General features: G+C 40.7%; 1 protein-coding gene across 1 annotated transcript in view; it reads right to left on the bottom strand.

The window, feature by feature from the left end:
- Positions 1–17,996, bottom strand: part of tmem86a (transmembrane protein 86A) — a 74,862-nt gene that overhangs the window by 55,949 nt on the left and 917 nt on the right. The gene's annotated exons all lie outside the window — the stretch shown is intronic.

The raw sequence follows: 17,996 nt of genomic DNA, 5'->3' as shown, positions 1-17,996 counted from the left end.
TCCCCTCACTGCTCCATAGGCAAGCACCATGGTCTTGTAACGGATGCGAGCTTCAACTGGAAGCCAGTGGAGTGTGCGGAGGAGGGGGGTGACGTGAGAGAACTTGGGAAGGTTGAACACCAGACGGGCTGCGGCATTCTGGATGAGTTGTAGGGGTTTAATGGCACTGTTCTGGGCCAGCTGCTGCTTAACTAGGTATTTCCTTGCACTCGACCACACAACTGGACAATAATGAAGATAAGATAAAACTAGAGCCTGCAGGACTTGCTTTTTGGAGTGTGGTGTCAAAAAGGCAAAGCATCTCTTTATTACGGACATACCTCTCCCCATCTTTACAACCATTGAATCTATATGTTTTGACCATGACAGTTTACAATCAAAGGTAATGCCAAGTAATTTAGTCTCCTCATTGAAAGAAATTGAATCTGGTAATGAACAAACAATCATCAGTCATTTGTTCAGTGCAGTACATGTTGAGTGCTCTTTTCTATAAGCATGCTGAAAGTCTGTTGTTAATTATTTTACAGAGAAATAGCATTGTATTTGGTCAAACAAGTTTTTCCAACAGTTTGCTAAGAGCTGGCAGCAAGCTGATAGGTCTACTGTTAGAACCAGTAAATGTCGCTTTACCACTCTTGGGTAGCGGAATTACTTTGGCTTCCCTTCAGGCCTGAGGACAAAGACTTTCCTCTAAACTCAGATTAAATATATGACAGATAGGAGTGGCTATAGAGTCAGCTACCATCCTCAGTAGCTTTCCATCTAAATTGTCAATGCCAGGAGGTTTATCATTATTGATTGATAACCATTATTTTTCTACCTCTCCCACACTAACTTTACAAAATTCAAACTTACAATGCTTTTCTTTCATTATTTGTTTTTTTATGCATGAATACAATGGCTCACGTTTGTTGTTGGCATTTACTGCCTAAGTTTGCCCACTTTGCCAATGAAGTAATCATTAGAATAGTTGGCAACATCAAATGGTTTTGTGATGAATAAGCCATCTGATTCGATGAAAAAGAATTGAATTAGTCTTTCTGGCCATAATTTCATTTAAAGTACTCCCAATTTTTTTTTTTTCATCATTCTTTATATAATTGATCTTGGCTTCATAATACCGTTTCTTCTTCTTTTTGTTGAGTTTAGTCACATAATTTCTCAATTTACAGTAAGTCAGCCAGTCAGATGTGCAACCAGACTTATTAGCCACTCCTTTTGCCCCATCTCATTCAACCACACAGTTTTTCAATTCCTCATCAATCCATGGAGCCTTAACCATTCTAACAGTCAGTTTCTAAAACAGGTGCATGCTTATCAATAATTGGAAGAAGCAATTTCATAAATTCATCAAGTGCAACCCTAACCCAACAAATATTTTCAACATCATCCACATAAGAGTCACAGCAAAATCTTTTGTATGATCTCTTATACAGTATTTTAGGCCCAGCTTTTGGAACTTTGGCTTTCCTGGATATACAGTGCATTGCAAAAGTATTCATCACCCTTGGCATTTTACCTATTTTGTTGCATTACAACCTGTAATTTAAATGGATTTTTATTTGGATTTCATGTAATGGACACAAAATAGTCCAAATTGGTGAAGTGAAAGGAATTACTTGTTTCACAAAATTTTTAAAAATATATAACGGAAAATATATGTATTCACCCCCTTTGTGATGAAGCCCCTAAACAAGATCTGGTGCAACCAATTACCTTCAGAAGTCACATAATCTCAGTATAATACACTGCTCAAAAAAATAAAGGGAACACTTAAACAACACAATGTAACTCCAAGTCAATCACACTTCTGTGAAATCAAACTGTCCACATAGGAAGCAACATTGATTGACAATACATTTCACATGCTGTTGTGCAAATGGAATAGACAACAGGTGGAAATTATAGGCAATTAACAAGACACCCCCAATAAAGAAGTGGTTCTGCAGGTGGTGACCACAGACCACTTCTCAGTTCCTATGCTTCCTGGCTGATGTTTTGGTCACTTTTGAATGCTGCCGGTGCTTTCACTCTAGTGGTAGCATGAGACGGAGTCTACAACCCACACAAGTGGCTCAGGTAGTGCTGCTCATCCAGGATGGCACATCAATGCGAGCTGTGGCAAGAAGGTTTGCTGTGTCTGTCAGCGTAGTGTCCAGAGCATGGAGGCGCTACCAGGAGACAGGCCAGTACATCAGGAGACGTGGTGGAGGCCGTAGGAGGGCAACAACTCAGCAGCAGGACCGCTACCTCCGCCTTTGTGCAAGGAGGAGCAGGAGGAGCACTGCCAGAGCCCTGCAAAATGACCTCCAGCAGGCCACAAATGTGCATGTGTCTGCTCAAACGGTCAGAAACAGACTCCATGAGGGTGGTATGAGGGCCCGACGTCCACAGGTGGGGGTTGTGCTTACAGCCCAACACCGTGCAGGACGTTTGGCATTTGCCAGAGAACACCAAGATTGGCAAATTCGCCACTGGCGCCCTGTGCTCTTCATAGATGAAAGCAGGTTCACACTGAGCACGTGACAGACGTGACAGAGTCTGGAGACACCGTGGAGAACGTTCTGCTGCCTGCAACATCCTCCAGCATGACCGGTTTGGTCAGTCATGGTGTGGGGTGGCATTTCTTTGGGGGGCCACACAGCCCTCCATGTGCTCGCCAGAGGTAGCCTGACTGCCATTAGGTACCGAGATGAGATCCTCAGACCCCTTGTGAGACCATATGCTGGTGCAGTTGGCGGATTCTTTAGTCCAGGTCTGGGAGGAGATCCCTCAGGAGACCATCCGCCACCTCATCAGGAACATGCCCAGGCGTTGTAGGGAGGTCATACAGGCACGTGGAGGCCACACACACTACTGAGCCTCATTTTGACCTGTTTTAAGGACATTACATCAAAGTTGGATCAGCCTGTAGTGTGGTTTTCCACTTTAATTTTGAGGGTGACTCCAAATTCAGACCTCCATGGGTTGATACATTTGATTTCCATTGATAATTTGTGTGTGATTTTGTTGTCAGCACATTCAACTATGTAAAGAAAAAAGTATTTAATAAGATTATTTCATTCAGATCTAGGATGTGTTGTTTAAGTGTTCCCTTTATTTTTTTGAGCAGTATATATATATATATATATATATATATATATATATATATATATATATATATATATATATATATATATATATATATATATATATATATATATACATATATATATATATATACATACATACACACCTGTTCTGAAAGGCCCCAGAGTCTGCAACACCACTAAGCAAGGGGCACCAGCAAGCAAGCGGCACCATGAAGACAAAGGAGCTCTCCAAACAGGTCAGGTACAAAGTTGTGGAGAAGTACAGATCAGGGTTGGGTTATAAAAAAATATCAGAAACTTTGAACATCCCATGGAGCACCATTAAATCCATTATTTAAAAAATTGAAATAATATGGCACCACAACAAACCTGCCAAGAGAGGGCCGCCCACCAAAACTAATGGACCAGGCAAGGAGTGCATTAATCAGAGAGGCAAAAAAAGATAACCCTGAAGGAGCTGCAAAGCTCCACAGAGATTTAAGTATCTGTCCATAGGACCACTTTAAGCCGTACACTCCACAGAGCTGGGCTTTATGGAAGAGTGGCCAGATAAAAAGCCATTGCTTAAAGAAAAAAATAAGCAAACACGTTTGGTGTTCGCCAAAAGCCATGTGGGAGACTCCCCAAACATATGGAAGAAGGTACTCTGGTCAGATGAGACTAAAATTGAGCTTTTTGGCCATTAAGGAAAATGCTGTGTCTGGCGCAAACCCAACACCTCTCATCACCCCGAGAACACCATTCTCACAGTGAAGCATGGTGGTGGCAGCATCATGCTGTGGGGATGTTTTTCCATCGGCAGGGACTGGGAAACTGGTCAGAATTGAAGGAATGATGGATGGCGCTAAATACAGGGAAATACTTGAGGGAAACAAGTTCTGTTTTTTTGTCTTATTTCTTGTTTGTTTCACAATAAAACATGTTTTGCATCTTCAAAGTGGTTGGCATGTTGTGTAAATCAAATGATATAAACCCCCCAAAAATCTATTTTAATTCCAGGTTGTAAGGCAACAAAATAGGAAAAATGCCAAGGGGGGTGAATACTTTCGCAAGCCACTGTAGCACTATATTGTGATCACTGCATCCAATGGGTACGGATACAGCTTTAGAACAAAGTTCTACAGTATTAGTAAAAATGTGATCGATACATGTGGAGGATCTTGTTCCTGTAGTGTTTGTAATCCCCCTGGTAGGTTGATTAATAACCTGAACCAGATTACAGGTGCTGGTTACAGTGAGAAGCTTCCTCTTGAGTGGACAGCTTGATGAAAACCAGTCAATATTCAGGTCCCCAAGAAAGTAGACCTCTCAGTTTACATCACATACACTATCAAGCATTTCACACATTATTTAGATACTGACTGTTACAATGACAACTGAACACTTGTGAAACTTAAAAACACACATACAAGGCAGGACATACTGTATATAGCTAGCTACCAGCTCCCAGCAAAAAAGCCTACAGCAGAAAAGCCGCAGTTGATCACTGGAGGCCAGTACTCGCCACACACAGCAGCTTGGAATGACGACCCTGTTGCCAGGTCACACAGTGGTTATCCCACTGGCTATAGGGTGAATGCACCAATTTGTGAGTCGCTCTGGATAAGAGCGTCTGCTAAATGACGTAAATGTAAATGTGTTTTAAGTTATTGTCCTGCTGAAAGGTACATTTGTCTCCTAGTGTCTGTTGGAAAGCAGACAACCAGGTTTTCCTCTACGATTTTGCCTGTGCTTAGCAAAAAACACCCTACTCCTTGCTGATAACAAGCATACCCATAATATGATGCAGCCACCACCATGCTTGAAAATATGAACAGTGGTACTCAGTGATATGTTGTGTTGGATTTGCCCCAAACATTATGCATTGTATTCAGGACAGAACGTTAATTTCTTTACCACACTTTTTGCAGTTTTACTTTAGTGCCTTGCATGTTTTAGAATATTTTTATTCTGTACAGGCTCTCTTTTTTTACTCTGTCATTAAGGTTGGTATTATGGAGTAACTAATGTTGTTGATCCATCCTCAGTTTTCTTCGATAGCCATTCAACTCTAACTGTTTTAAAGTCACATGGTGAAATCCCTGAGGGGTTTTCTTCCTCTCCGGCAACTGAGTTAGGAAGGACGCCTCTATATTTGAAGTGACTGGGTGTATTGATACACCATCCAAAGTGTAATTCATAACATCATGCTCAAAAGAGATATTCATGGTCTGCTTTTTAAAATGTTTACCCATCTACCAATAGGTGCCCTTCTTTGCGAGGCATTGGGAAACCTCCTTGGTCTTGGTGGTTTAATCGGATTTGGAAATTCACTGCTCGACTGAGGGACCTCACAGCTAATTGTGTGTGTGGGGTACAGGGATGAGGTATTCATTCAAAAATCATGTTCAACACTATCATTGCACACAGAGTGAGTCCATTAAACTTATCAAGCAAATTTTTACTGCTCAACTTATTTAGGCTTGCCATAAGAAAGGAGTTGAATATCTATGACTGAAGACATTTCAGCTTTTCATTGGTAAGAATTTCGAAAAACATAATTCCACTTTGACATTATGGGGTATTGTGTGTTGGCCAGTGACACAAAATCTTAATGTAATCCATTTTACATTTCAGGCTGTAACACAACAAAATGTGGAAAAAGTCAAGGGGTGTGAATACTTTCTGAAGGCAGTGTTAAGAATCACTACTCTCGGCGGTACTGACTTAGAATATGTGGACAACTACAAATACCTAGGTGTCTGGTTAGACCGTAAACTCTCCTTCCAGACTCACATTAAGCATCTCCAATCCAAAGTTAAATCTAGAATCGGCTTCCTATTTCGCAACAAAGCCTCCTTCACTCATGCTGCCAAACATGCCCTCGTAAAACTGACTATCCTACTGATCCTTGACTTCGGCGATGTCATTTACAAAATAGCCTCCAACACCCTACTCAGCAAATTGGATGTAGTCTATCACAATGCCATCTGTTTTGTCACCAAAACCCCATATACTACCCACCATTGTGACCTGTACGCTCTCATTGGCTGGCCCTCACTACATATTCGTCGCCAAACCCACTGGCTCCAGGTCATCTATAAATCACTGCTAGGCAAATCCCTGCCTTATCTTAGCTCATTGGTCACCATAGCAACACCCACCCGTCGTATGCGCTCCAGCAGGTATATCTCACTGGTCATCCCCAAAGCCAACACCTCCTTTGGCCACCATTCCTTCCAGTTCTCTGCTGCTAATGACTGGAACGAACTGCAAAAATCTGAAGCTGGAGACACTTATCTCCCTCACTAACTTTAAGCATCAGTTGTCAGAGCAGTTTACCGATCACTGCACCTTTACACAGCCCATCTGTAATTAGCCCACCCAACTACCTCATCCCCATATCGTTATTTATTTTGCTCATTTGCACCCCAGTATCTCTATTTGTACATCTTCTTCTGCACATCTATCACTCCAGTGTTTATATTAAATTGTAATTATTTTTGCACTATGGCCTATACAGTGGGGAGAACAAGTATTTGATAACCTGCAAAATCGGCAGTGTTTCCTACTTACAAAGCATGTAGAGGTCTGTAATTTTTATCATAGGTACACTTCAACTGTGAGAGACGGAATCCAAAAAATCCCATTGTATGATTTTTAAGTAATTAATTTGCATTTTATTGCATGACATAAGTATTTGATCACCTACCAACCAGTAAGAATTCCGGCTCTCACAGACCTGTTAGTTTTTCTTTAAGAAGCCCTCCTGTTCTCCACTCATTACCTGTATTAACTGCACCCGTTTGAACTCGTTACCTGTATAAAAGACACCTGTCCACACACTCAAGCAAACAGACTCCAACCTCTCCACAATGGCCAAGACCAGAGAGCTGTGTAAGGACATCAGGGATAAATTGTAGACCTGCACAAGGCTGGGATGGGCTACAGGACAATAGGCAAGCAGCTTGGTGAGAAGGCAACAACTGTTGGCGCAATTATTAGAAAATGGAAGAAGTTCAAGATGACGGTCAATCACCCTTGGTCTGGGGCTCCATGCAAGATCTCACCTCGTGGGGCATCAATGATCATGAGGAAGGTGAGGGATCAGCCCAGAACTACACGGCAGGCCCTGGTCAATGACCTGAAGAGAGCTGGGACCACAGTCTCAAAGAGAACCATTTGTAACACACTACGCCGTCATGGATTAAAATCCTGCAGCGCACGCAAATCAAATCAAATTTTATTGGCCACATGCGCCGAATACAACAGGTGCAGACATTACAGTGAAATGCTTACTTACAGCCCTTAACCAACAGTGCATTTATTTTTAACAAAAAAGTAAAAATAAAACAACAACAAAAAAAGTGTTGAGAAAAAAAGAGCAGAAGTAAAATAAAATAACAGTAGGGAGGCTATATATATATACAGGGGGGTACCGGTGCAGAGTCAATGTGCGGGGGCACCGGCTAGTTGAGGTAGTTGAAGTAATATGTACATGTGGGTAGAGTTAAAGTGACTATGCATAAATAATTAACAGAGTAGCAGCAGCGTAAAAGGATGGGGTGGGGGGGCAGTGCAAATAGTCCGGGTAGCCATGATTAGCTGTTCAGGAGTCTTATGGCTTGGGGATAGAAGCTGTTGAGAAGTCTTTTGGACCTAGACTTGGCACTCCGGTACCGCTTGCCGTGCGGTAGCAGAGAGAACAGTCTATGACTAGGGTGGCTGGAGTCTTTGACAATTTTGAGGGCCTTCCTCTGACACCACCTGGTATAGAGTCCTGGATGGCAGGAAGCTTGGCCCCAGTGATGTACTGGGCCGTACGCACTACCCTCTGTAGTGCCTTGCGGTCGGAGGCCAAGCAGTTGCCATACCAGGCGGTGATGCAACCAGTCAGGATGCTCTCGATGGTGCAGCTGTAGAATTTTTTGAGGATCTGAGGACCCATGCCAAATCTTTTCAGTCTCCAGAGGGGGAATAGGCTTTGTCGTGCCCTCTTCACGACTGTCTTGGTGTGTTTGGACCATGATAGTTCGTTGGTGATGTGGACACCAAGGAACTTGAAGCTCTCCCCCTGCTCAAGCCAGCGCATGTCCAGGCCCATCTGAAGTTTGCCAATGACCATATGGATGATCCAGAGGAGGAATGGGAGAAGGTCATGTGGTCTGATGAGACAAAAATAGAGCTTTTTGGTCTAAACTCCACTCGCCGTGTTTGGAGGAAGAAGAAGGATGAGTACAACCCCAAGAACACCATCCCAACTGTGAAGCATGGAGGTGGAAACATTCTTTGGGGATGCTTTTCTGCAAAGGGGACAGGACGACTGCACCGTATTGAGGGGAGAATGGATGGGGCCATGTATCGCGAGATCTTGGCCAACAACCTCCTTCCCTCAGTAGGAGCATTGAAGATGGGTCGTGGCTGGGTCTTCCAGCATGACAACGACCCGAAACACACAGCCAGGGCAACTAAGGAGTGGCTCCGTAAGAAGCATCTCAAGGTCCTGGAGTGGCCTAGCCAGTCTCCAGACCTGAACCCAATAGAAAATCTTTGGAGGGAGCTGAAAGTCCGTATTGCCCAGCGACAGCCCCGAAACCTGAAGAATCTGGAAAAGGTCTGTATGGAGGAGTGGGCCAAAATCCCTGCTGCAGTGTGTGCAAACCTGGTCAAGACCTACAGGAAACGTATGATCTCTGTAATTGCAAACAAAGGTTTCTGTACCAAATATTAAGTTCTGCTTTTCTGATGTATCAAATACTTATGTCATGCAATAAAATGCAAATTAATTATTTAAATCATAGAATGTGATTTTCTTGATTTTTGTTTTAGATTCCGTCTCTCACAGTTGAAGTGTACCTATGATAAAAATTACAGACCTCTACATGCTTTGTAAGTAGGAAAACCTGCAAAATCGGCAGAGTATCAAATACTTGTTCTCCCCACTGTATATTGCCTTACCTCCATAACGTACTACATTTGCACACACTGTATATAGATTTTCTATTGTGTTATTGACTGTATGTTTTGTTTTATCCCATGTGTAACTCTGTGTTGTTGTTGTTTTTAAATCGCACTCCTTTGCTTTATCTTGGCCAGGTCGCAGTTGTAAATGAGAACTTGTTCTCAACTGGCTTACCTGGTTAAATAAAGGTGAAATAAAAATAAATAAATAAGCAGGCAATGTACTGAGCAGGCAAACATAGCTAACCGTTTTGGTCCATCAGCAACAAAATTATTATTGAACCACAAAGCATAACAGAGAATGCATACAGAAATTCTTACCTCTCTTTTAGTGTTGGGGTTTGCACAACCACAACTTGTACAGCCTCAGGTTCCCTCGAAATCAGATTTTCTCCACCAGTTTCACCCTGAGAAATACATGTTTGTGTGATGTTACTGTATTGAAATGTATAGCTGGATGCATTTTTTAGGGTCCTGGGCCTAAAATTATGTCAACCACCTAGTTAGTTAGCATTATCAGCTACAAACTAAACACATTATCGTGTCAACGATCTGCATATTGAGCTTCAGCTAGCTAACTTTAGCTAGTTTAAATAAAGGCATTGGGCATCTTCTGGGGTTTATGCAGTGTAGCTACATGATGCTATCCTTAGATTCCTTTGAGTACAAAACAGTTTGAATACAGACGATGTTAGCTAGCTAAGTAGCCTTGTTAGCTAACTTGAACATGAACACACTGAGGTTAGCAGCTAACATAGCTAGCAGGATAAACACACATCACCACTTACCTGACGTTACCAGTCCATGAGAACGTCCAGTCCATTTCGGCGTCACTCTTCCACCTTTCAAAATTAATTTAAATGTTTATCCGGTTTATGGATTGGTCATGAGCAGTCTTTTTCCTTGCTTCTTTTTCCTCTTTTGGGGTTGAGTTGATTCAGATCCAAGAACAGAGAATGATGCTTGTTGGCTTCATCTGCTATGTTTGTTTCTGGTGGCTGTAATGTTAGGTTGCAAGTGATTTTCACTTCCTCTCCATCTCTGGGGCAGCAGAGTCATTTAAGTAGGCGGGATTAGCACAAAGACACTCCTAGCCCAGAAGGCCAGCCCAAGGCGGCTCAGGGCTCAACCCCCTTGTTTCCGTTCAAAGTGAAAACACTACACAGGAAGTAGGGCAGCATTTGGTAGCCCACGACCTGCGGATTTCTGCTTTAAAGTGCAGACTTGTCAGCTTTAATTTGAGGGTATTTTCAAATCCAAAGTGTTGCAGTACAAAGCCAAAACAACAACAGAAATTGTCACTGTCCCAATGCTTTTGGAGCATACTGTATGTTACGGGAGCATCATTTCAGTGATACCTGTAGTCATGGTAATAAAACGACACAACACTAAACTTTATTTAATCCTTTTAAATAAATAAACATTCTCATAGCTTCTCAATTTAGCCATTTTACTGTTTTAAGCCATTCCCACTTGTCTATTTGTTGCACCCAGGAAGCGCTTCATGACAGCGTCTGTGGGGGGAAAGCAACAAGTATAACATAAAGAGCACATAGAACAGTTAGAGGTCGGGTTTGGGGTCAATTTAATCAATTCAGGAATTGATTTTAATAAAAATGGAAAAACCTTGGATGTGAAAAGCTTATCAGATTCAGTTTAATAAGAAATCCTTATTAATGCCCTATATGCAATGATTGACTTGTAAATTCAATTAAGGGATAGTTCACTTATAGTCAGATGGTTCCTTACCTTGCAAGTAGTCCATGGGCCAGGATAAACTGTAATCCATGGTTTAAAGTTGTTTAAATAGCCAATACTAACTTCAGCTAATTTTAACCACGGCTAATAACAAGAAAAACGATGAGAGTGTTGGGGCAATTAGACAAATTTCAAAATTGCATGGTCAAATCAACTCAAATGTCGACTCAACTTTCTGACTTGGTAGGTAGTTACTTTGAGTTGATTTGGCCACAAATCTTTAACTGTGTCAAATTTCCCCCATCACTCCCATAGTTTGTTAACCATCTGACGATAAGGTGTAAAACATTGAATTATCCCTTTAACATCTTCAATTTAAATTAACCCCAACCCTGTTCTGGGGTATGCATTGTCTGGAATAATATTCACCCTTCTTTTCGCCAGGAGTAATTTCTAACTCATATTCTTTTTAAAACAATATGACGATACCAGCACACCGTCAAATTCTCATTTACAATTGATGAACAATTACCTACTACATTTTCAGGATGCAATCTGTCTTCCCCCCCCCACCCCGATCTTCTCCCCTATTTAGCTTTGCCAACTAGAAATGTTGAAATGAAATACGTTCAATGTGTTATACATAATTGTCCAAAGTCATAATGACACAGCCAGACATCTTAATTTGAGTTAGGTCTGAAGATAATGACTCTGGCTAAGTTATACAATGCTAGAAATAATACATACCGTACATATACAGTGAATTCGGAAAGTATTCAGACCTTTACTTTTTCCACATTGTTACGTTACAGCCTTATTCTAAAATGGATTAAATTGTTTTTTTCCTCATCAATCTACACACAATACCCCATAATGACAAATCAAAAACAGGTTTTTAGAAATGTCAATGCTGCAGAAATGTTTTGGTACCCTTCCCCAGATCTGTGCCTCCACACAATCCTGTCTCGGCGCTCTACAGACAATTCCTTCAACCTCACGGCTTGGTTTTTGCTCTGACATGCACTGTCAACTGTGGGACCTTATATAGACAGGTGTGTGCCTTTCCAAATCATGCCCAATCAATTGAATTGACCACAGGTGGACTCCAATGAAGTAGAAACATCAAGGATGATCAATGGAAACCGGATGCACCTGAGCTCAATTTAGAGTCTCAAGCAAAGGGTCTGAATACTTATGTAAGTAAGTCTCCTGAGTGGCGCAGTGGTCTAAGGCACTGCATCGCAGTGCTAGCTGTGCCACTAGAGATCCTGGTTCGTATCCAGGCTCTGTCGTAGCCGGCCGTGACCGGGAGACCCATGGGGCGGCGCGCAATTGGCCCAGCGTCGTCCAGGGTAGGGGAGGGAATGGCCGGTAGGGATGTAGCTCAGTTGATAGAGCATGGTGTTTGCAACGCCAGGGTTGTGGGTTCGATTCCCACAGGGGGTATGAAAAAAATATATAATGTAAGTCGCTCTGGATAAGAGCGTCTGCTAAATGACGTAAATGTAAATGTATCTTTTTTTATTTATTTTTTTTATTTGCAAAAATGTCTAAAAACCTGTTTTAATTATGTCATAATGGGGTATTGGGTGTAGATTGATGAGGGAAAAAATTAATTTAATCAATTTTAGAATAAGGCTGTAATGTAACAAAATGTGGAAAGGGGGAATGGGTCTGAATACTTTCCGAATGCACTGTATGATCTTTACCTATGATAGAAATAATTTGAAACAAATGTATGTAATTAATTTCATTATTCTTTTGGCCAAATTTAATATTCACAAACGTAAATTTGTGTGTAAACCCCTTAAGGTCTTTGTGTGATGTGTTATTGTACCCCCTAGACCTGCCCCTAGCCCAACTGTCCTTTGTATATTCTTTATGTATACTTGTGTTCCCCATGTACCTTTGTATGGATTTATTATTGTTAATAAAAAAATGTACAAGCAACATAAAACATGCCTCTTCGGCACCTCCAGCTGTTGTAGACCTTTTTTGGAAGTACATACCGGCCGTAACGGGAGTAAATTAAGATAGTTGCTCAGCTAAACTCCATATTTGGTGAGTAACAAACTTAATTTTGACATTATAACACTTGCAGTGCAGTCTAATGGGCGTTTGAATCGGAGCTTCCTGGGAGTTAGAGGAAACACATGATACTCGTCGTCGACATCTCTAACGCGGAGACTGGTTCACAGTACAACCATCTCAATACTGACGGCCCGTTTACATTGTGAAGTATTTCATTACGCCGTACGTCATCTTCAGGGAGTCTCCGCTACTGAACAGACAAGTGTAGTGTTTGTAAAGCAAGATGGAGGAGAGCCCGTCTCTAGTCAGCTATCTCATTTATTTTCAAAGACTGCAAAATATGACCTTTTCATTCAAGACAAGAAAAATATATTGTTGTTTCAGGTGATAATAAAACATGTTTTGTTCAGTTACTTTATCCTCAACTTGTTTCTCTAACTTTATAGTAAGTCAAGCTAGTTTGCACTGCAGAGAAGTCCTAGGCTAGGTTGAAGATACCATTGTAGCTGGCGACCTCCACCTAATAAAAGCATTTTAGCCTTTGTCAAAATAATCCATTCACCTGACAGGTGTGGCATATCAAGAAGCTGATTAAACCGCATGATCATTACACAGGTTCACCTTGTGCTGGGGACAATAAAATGCCACTAAAATGTGCAGTTTTGTCACACAGCAGAATGCCACAGCAATTGTCATGATTACAGCAGGAATGTCCACCAGAGCTGTTACCAGATAATTCAATGTTCATTTCTCTACCATAAGCCATCTCCAATGTCGTTTTATAGAATTTGGCAGTACGTCCAACCGGCCTGACAACCGCAGACCACGTGTAACCACACCAGCCCAGGACCTCCACATCTGGCTTCTTCACCTGCGGGATTGTCCAAGGGGAGGGATGTGGGGTGCTGAGGAGTATTTCTGTCTGTAATAAAGCCCTTTTGTGGGGAAAACTCATTCTGATTGGCTGGGCCTGGCTCCCAATTGGGTGGGCCTATGCCCTCCCAGGCCCACCCATGGCTGCGTCCCTGCCCAGTCCTGTGAAATCCATAGATTAGGGCCTAATGAATTTATTTCAATTGACTGATTTCCTTATATGAACTGTTACTCAGCAAAATCTTTCAAATTGTTGCGTTTAGATTTTTGTTCAGTATAATATAGTTGGCTTAACAGCCAATGTGTATTATTTAACATTACTATTAAAATAGTACTCACTTATAGGCATAGCCTCGGGAAGTAGTTTGGGGGTGGGGGTGCTGCGATGTTTTGCAGAAGAAGAAAATAAATGGCCTGCGCTGAAGATATTTATATTGGTCTGCTAACAAAAGACTAGTAAAGGCCTAGTGCACTACTTTTGTGAATATATTTGAACTAAATGTACTGTATTTGAGTGTACTGTACCAGCATTTGTAACTTGAGTCTGATAATTATCTGTACAAAACAGTTAATCTGATAATACTTGTGGAATATAAAGATCCTTATTTTCCAGTTTCTTTAATACTTTGCAAATGCAACTTGAATCTGTGAAAACTGAAATGGTCTATTCATTCCTTTTCCATTTTAGTAGACGCTCTTATCCAGAGCAACTTAGTAGTGAGTGCATACATTTTCATACTTTCTCGCACTGGTCCCCTGTGGGAATCGAACCCACAACTCTAGCATTTCAAACGCCATTCTCTACCAACTGAGCCACATCATCAAAAACCACTTGAAGTCTAAATATACTAATTTACTGTATTGTGCATTGTTTTTCTTCACGGTGATGGGAAGTGTACAGGTAGAAACCTAGATAACCAGCCTATTTACAAGTAGTTTGTAAGGATGGTACATTAATACTGCACAAAAAGTGGTTGTTTTCCATGTTATTTGATCAAGAGAAACATTTAATTTGATGTGGATGTTTTAGGTCTTTGCCCATAACTTTGCACCTTTTGATGCAAATATTTGAGAACAGGGTTTTGTTCTTTCCAATTGCAGAGAAAGGGACAGGGCAACTATTGAATCCTTTAAGATACTGTTCTTAATTATACAACTACCTTTTTTGCCAAAGCAGAGATGCTGCAAAAAAAAATGTGCCCGCGCTACAGAGGTCTACAGTATATCAGTCCGCTAATACTAGTAAAAGGTCCAGCACACTACTTTTGAGAATTTTTGTATTTTACATTTAATAAAAAAAATGTATATACACTACCAGTCAAAAGTTTTACAACACCTACTCATTCATGGGGTTTTCTTTATTTGTACCATTTTCTACATTGTAGAATAATAGTGAAGACATCAAAACTATGAATTAACACATATGAAATCATGTAGTAACCAAAAAAGTGTTAAACAAATCAAAATATATTTTGTATTTGAGATTCTTCAAAAAGCCAACCTTTGCCTTGATGACAGCTTTGCACACTCTTGGCATTCTCTCAACCAGCTTCATGAGGTAGTCACCTGGAATGCATTTCAATTAACAGGTGTGTCTTCTTAAAGGTTAATTTGTGGAATTTATTTCCTTCTTAATGCGTTTGAGCCAATCAGTTGTGTTGTGACAGGGTAGGGGGGTATACAGAAGATAGCCCTATTTGGTAAAAGACCAAGTCCATATTATGGAAAGAACAGCTCAAATAAGCAAAGAGAAACTACAGTTCATCATTACTTTAAGACCTGAAGGTCAGTGAATCTGGAAAATTAAGAACTTTGAAAGTTTCTTCAAGTGCAGTCGCAAAAACCATCAACAGCTATGATGAAACTGGCTCTCATGTGGACCGCCACAGGAATGGAAGAAACAGTTACATTTGCTGCAGAGGATAAGTTAATTAGAGTTACCAGCATCAGAAATTGCAGCCCAAATAAATGCGTCACACAGTTCAAGTGACAGACACATCTCAACATCAACTGTTCAGAGGAGACTGTGTGAATCAGTCCTTCATGGTCAAATTGCTGCAAAGAAACCACTACTAAAAGGACACCAATAAGAAGAAGAGACTTGCTTGGGCCAAGAAACACGAGCAATGGACATTAGACCGGTGAACATTTGTTCTCTGGAGTCCAAATTTTAGATTTTTGGTTCCAACTGCTGTGTCTTTGTGAGACGTGGTGTGGGTGTACGGATGATCTCCGCATGTTTATTTCCACCGTAAAGCATAGAGTAGGATGTGTTATGGTGTGGGGGTGCTTTGCTGGTGACGCTGTCTGTGATTTATTTAGATTTCAAGGCACACTTAACCAGCATGGCTACCACAGCATTCTGCAGCGATACGCCATCCCATTTAGTTTGGGCTTAGTGGGACTATCATTTGTTTTTCAACAGGACAATGACCCAACACACCTCCAGGCTGTGTAATGGCTATTTGACCAAGAAGGAGAGTGATGGAGTGCTGCATCAGATGACCTGGCCGCCACAATCCCCTGACCTCAACCCAATTGAGATGGTTTGGGATGAGTCGGACCACAGAGTGAAGGAAAAGCACCCAACATGTGCTCAGCATATGTGGGAACTCCTTCAAGACTGTTGGAAAAGCATTCCAGGATAAGCTGGTTGAGAGAATGCCAAGATTGTGCAAAGCTGTCATCAAGGCAAAGGGTGGCTATTTGAAGAATCTCAAATATATTTTGATTTGTTTAACACTTTTTTGGTTACTACATGATTTCATTTGTGTTATTTCATAGTTTTGATGTCTTCACTATTATTCTACAATGTAGAAAATAGTAAAAATAAAGAAAAACCCTTGAATGAGTAGGTGTTCTAAAACTTTTGACCGGTATTGTATATTTTATTCTGATTTTTTAGGGGGTGCTGCAGCACCCTCAGCACCCTTACTTCCCGCGGCTATGCTTATAGGAATGGGTAATTGATTACAAGTTGCTAGCTATGCCATAAAGCCATCACCAAAAACCATGTATTTTCATCCTCTTCTGTGGTTTGGTAACTTCCTGTTCTTTGACGGACTCTGGCTGGACTGAAGATGACGCAAAGTTTTAAAAAAGTATGTGGCGTCTGTCTCGCAATGAAGCCTTGAACCGCAAGGGGACATTGCGTTTCCACTCCATTGTGGATGTCCCCATTGAAATGCATGACATAATTTTCAATGGAGCAGTCCACAACTCTACGTTGGGGGTGCAGCACTAGGCTGCAGTGCATTCTCTTTACCACATGTGTTCAATATTTTCAAATCGTGCATTGCTTTACCATGCGGTGGTACAAAAGGAAGTACACACACAGACTCCAACTAGCTAGCTTTTAGAGAGTTGAAAAGTGAAGCACATGTGCGTCAAATACGGAAAACGCAGGCTAGACATTCGGCAAAACAAAACACATATTCATCTGGTGGACATCGGGCATAATGTGAACGAGCCAGCTAATGGTAGCCGCTAAACTAATAGCGAGCCATATAGGCTTGATGGGCTAGCGATTGTAGTTAGCTTAGCGTATACTGTTTTACTCTAAAAATACAACTCTGTAATATATAACACTTGGGTGGGGAGATGTCAGGGCCTAGACCATATAAACGGAGTAGAAAATAAACCACATTATTACCTTAGAGGAGATATAAATCAATCAACTCAAACCAGAATCTTAGCTGGCACCATTTTGTCTTATGTTATTCCATGGGCTATCCTATATAAGCAGCAAACCCAGGCATATCCAAATATCATAAACGTGTTAGATCAACGTATGGTTTTTAAATTACATTTTAGTGTTTGAGCAGACGCTAATTTCCAGAGCGACTTACATTAGTGTATTCATCTTGAAATAGCTAGGTCAGACAACATGTCACACTCGTAGAAGGCACATTTTACCTCAACAAAGTAGTCAGTAATAGTAGGAAAAAAGACAAGCCATATATATATATATATATATATATATATATATATATATATATATATATATATATATATATATATATATATATATATATATATATATATATATATATATATATATATGCCATGCAAAACAAATAATATGTTCAGAGTACATTTTGCATGTTGAAAATACATAGGCCTATCCATAATATAATTTTTGGTATGGAGGGTGTGACATTTATATCTGTATTTAAAATATATGACAGTATATTTTAAAATGTATGTCTTTACATATGAGTTTTAAATATATGATCATAGTTTTAAAAATATGTAACGTTCTTTTCCGTATGGGCGCACAAGCCTTGTCTACAGAATGTGTTTATGTCTCTATTTTAAATACATTTACAGTAATTATAATGTTTACTGAAATGGGGCTTTAGA

The sequence above is a fragment of the Coregonus lavaretus genome (assembly GCF_964263955.1).
Source record: "Coregonus lavaretus genome assembly, chromosome: 9".
Classification (NCBI taxonomy): Eukaryota; Metazoa; Chordata; class Actinopteri; order Salmoniformes; family Salmonidae; genus Coregonus; species Coregonus lavaretus.
Note: the sequence above shows the minus strand (reverse complement) of the source record. Positions and strands in the feature narration are given on the sequence as shown.